The following is a 4,313-nucleotide window of genomic DNA, read 5'->3' as shown; positions in this document are numbered from 1 at the left end:
AAACTAAAAAATAAATACATGGTTACAGCAAATTTAAAGAACCAAACATCTTGTAATTCCAGCCAAATTTTCCGATCTTTAAGGTTTTACAGCGCGAAAACACAATATAGCATTATATTAGCTTACTACAATAGGCCAACCACACAACCAGGCATTGATTCAAGCCAACAGTAGCAATAGCGACAAAACCAAGCAAAATATATTAATTATTTCACTAACCTCTCATAAACTTCATCAGATGACAGTCCTATAACATCAATTACACAATTACATAACAGTGGGTCGAGAAACCAAGTATTTGAACACTCCCGTATTTTGCAGGTCCTACCTACAAAGCATGTAGAGGTCTGTCATTTTTATCATAGGTTACCAACTTCAACTGTTGAGAAGACGAATCTGCTACAACAAAAATCCAGAAAAATCACATGTTATGAATTTATTAAGTAATTAATTGATTTTATTGGCATGGGCAGGCGCGGGATAGGATGAATAATATTTATCACCTACCAACTAACCCCTTCAGTACATCTAATGGGGGGCGACAGGCGATTCCGCAGTAAATACTACTTCCTTCCCAGAAGATATCTAATGCGCGGTAGGTTAGTTTCTTTAAGTGAAAGCCCTCCTCCCACCATTACCTGTTATTAACTGCACCGGTTTGAGAACTCGGTTACCTGTATAAAAGACACCCTGTCCACACCACTCAAGTCAAACAGGACTCCAAACCTGCCTCCACGAATGGGCCAAGAGCCAGAGAGCTGTGCTGTAAGGACATCAGGGATACAATTGTTATAAATAGACCATACCTTCAGTAGCAAAATAAATCTAATTGGGGGGCGCGCTCGATAAAATCTCTCGGGTACTTTTTCGGCCTCCTCAGGACAATAGCAAGCAGCTTGTGGTCTTCTCGTGAACCGGCAACATATGTTGAATTGTAGCATGGATGTGAGGCGCACCAATATATTTTTATCGAAAAATTGATCCCCCAAGCAAGTTCAAAGATGACGTCAAATCACCTCGGTCTGGGGGCTCCATTGCCAAGATCTCACCCTCGGGGGCATTCAATGAATCATGAGAGGGAATGTGAGGGATCAGCCAAAGAACTACACGGCAGGACCTGGTCAATGACTGAAGAGAGCTGGGACCACAGTCTCAAAAAAACCATTATAACACACTACGCCGTCAATAATTAAAATCCTGCAGCGCACGGGCAAGGTCCCCCCCATTGTAGCATCAATGCACGCCTCGAAAGTGTCCAGGCCCGTTCTGAAGAGTTGCCATTACCCCCCCCACCATCTGACTGATCCAGAGGAGGGAATGCGCGAGAGGAGTCATGTGTCCTTGAATTGAGATCAAAATAGAGCTTTTTGGCTCTTAACTCCACTCGCCGTTTTGGAGGTAAGAAGTAGATATAAGGCTATGAGAAGTGCTTACAACCCCAAAGAAAACACCATGCTCCATTATATCCCCCGTGAAGCATGGACCTTCCGCGAAACCACACTCATATCTTTGGGGATGCTTAGCTAGTAAATAGGGCGTTGAAGAGCGCTAGGACGAAGCTGCACTGTATTGATGTTAGCCCCCCCAGCCCCGATGGGGCCCACCTGATATTAGACTGCATCTGAAAGGGTATTACGTTGATCCATTACAACTCCTCCCTCAGTAGAGCCATTGAATGATTACCCCCCCCAGCTCCCTCATCGACCATTAGATATAGATGGGGTCGTCGTGAAGGTAGTTTGTCGTTCTTATCCCCCTTCCCACCGCGCATGACAAACTACTACCGATACGTAGAAAACACACAGCCAGCCGGCAACTAAGGAGGGCTCTAGTCTGTTTATCTAACGCCAGTATCCTCCCACCCCATTAGAGTATGCGTTAACGGCGTGAGTAGTTATGTGGCCTTAATGCCCCAACCCCCAATTAGAAACATCTTTTGGATGGAGAAGTCTCGATGAAAGAGTCCTAGTTATATTTTTGAACCCAGCAGACAGCCCCGCCCGCAACGTCCATGTGTATGGAGGTAGGTAGGGTATCGCTCAAAAATCCCGGCTCTTATGGCCAGTGTGTGTTTGCAAAAGCCTGGCCCAAGCCCACTACAGAAACGTCTCATCTCGAACCCTCTGTAATTGAAAACTTAAGGGAAATTTTCTTATGTGAATTGTAGGCGCAAATTTATTCATGTGCTGCTTTTTCTTGATTGTATCATATCCTCATATACTCATACTGTCACTGCAATCCAACAATTTGTAGCAAAATTTATACTGTTACATTAAAAAGTCATAACAATGTGATTTTTCTTGGGATTTTGTTTTTAGATTCCTTCTCTCCACAGTTAAGTGTACCAAATAATGATAAAAAATTTACAGACCATCTACATGCCGCCCCGTTTGGTAGTGAGTGTGAAAAACCTGCCCAATAATTGTCAGAGTGTTTTATCAAATACTTTTCTCCCCACTGCTATGGTTGTTCTAAAATCATATTTAGAGCTTGAAATTCCGTGGTATACATTTGTGTGAATAACCCCCCAAAAACTTTAGCAAGCTTTTTTCCCAAGACCCATTAAGACATATGGACATGTTGTATAAGACGTAGTTTACCTGATAACACATCCTCTCGCCACAACTCTCAACCCATTATTCTGACCCAAATAACTAATCATAAACGTACTTAAAGAAAATAAATATACTTGTTACAGACTAATAATATGATAGTAAACACTAGCGGTTCTTAATGCAATGCCGTATGTTTCCAGTTATAGCGAATTCTCTCCAAAACACTCCCCTCAAGTACGACATGGCAGCTACGTATTATTAGCGATAGATATGTGAAAAGGTAGTTTTATCCCCCATCTCTACTGCCATCCATGTCGCAAAACCTCAAGGCGTCGAAACTACACTCCCAGTTGTTCGATACACTAGTTTTCGACAGAAATTTAGAGAAGAGAGAGATGTAACATCATAAATGTGTGTCCTATCTTAATAATTGTTGACGGCTTCCCACGGAATCATTTGTACAGTGATCTCCTTTGTCCAGCAACAAGTCGATGATTGTTGGATTTAGTAATGTCCGTTTTCCCTCTCGGAATTTGCAGCACAAAAACTTCGCCAAGTAGGCGCGAAGCTGTGCCATCGTCAACAAAACGCAGTAGAGCAACGGAGACGACCATCCAAAATCCCGAAAAAAAAGCAATTTAATAATTGTATTAAAACTATTATATTGAAATATAAATACTTTACGCATGATATTGTTCACATTTGAAATAAAATTAGATAGCTACTGACGCGGGGGGATAAGTATATTAGCCGTTTTATAACAATTAAGCTTTTCCATAGATAGCCATATTGCGGAAGTCCTTTCCGCGTACTTTCTCTGTAACAAAGGAAATTGGGGTCCTGTCATTCAAGCTCTCTCTTTTGACCATAGAAAAGGAGTTAGAGACCCATTTCACCTCTCACAGCGCTGATTCGACATATAGTGGAAGGCGTCATGAAGTGGCATGGTTATATACTTAATAGATTTCGAGCAGATTAATAGGGTATGGCCCGAAGAACAGAGCTCAGATTTTCAAACTTTTGTTCCACTTTCTGATCATATGAAAGTTTTTGCTTGAAAATGAGTTTCACTGTGTTTACTCACAGACTATAATTTCACGTTTAACGCGATTGTTAGAAATTGAAGTGGTTATTCTATCCCATATAATAATCAATATGCATATTTGTCACACAGAGCACGAAATTGAGTACGGAGGCCGTTTAAATAGTGGCACACTGCTTTTATCAAGCTAAACTCAATAACTGCCCCTGGTCGGGCGAGAACATAAAAGTTAACTCTTCTTCACCAGCTCGATTCCATGGTTTCCACCCGGCGGTTCACTTCAGGACCTTTTCTGTCATTTGAATTACCTGCCTCACTGAGAACATAAATACGCTGGTACGCATTCCTTTACCTCTCTCTCCCAGACACTAACCCCAGAGTTACCCTCCACCATAACTCTGGCGTCTCTGAATGTCCCGTGTGTCTCTGAGACTCCTTGGAGCGGGGGTGCTGCAGGTCGTGGTGGCCCCTTTACGTGCATGTAAGGTACTGCCAGTGCAACTTGGGCTAAACTGGAAACCCTAACGCATAAAAAAACTAATCAAATGATTCAGGCAGTTATGGGGCGGGAGCCGCAAAAGTTCTTCTGTGCAAACGGGTTTTTTGTACAAGGTAAGATTCCGGAACAAAAACAAAGACTGCCCATCAAACATATACTTATATACCTTATGGGACATCCTTAAAAAACATATGCTCGCCATCCACAGCTCGATTAC

The sequence above is a fragment of the Salvelinus sp. IW2-2015 genome, unplaced genomic scaffold, assembly GCF_002910315.2.
Source record: "Salvelinus sp. IW2-2015 unplaced genomic scaffold, ASM291031v2 Un_scaffold6255, whole genome shotgun sequence".
Lineage (NCBI taxonomy): Eukaryota > Metazoa > Chordata > Actinopteri > Salmoniformes > Salmonidae > Salvelinus > Salvelinus sp. IW2-2015.
This window is presented reverse-complemented; position numbering follows the sequence as displayed.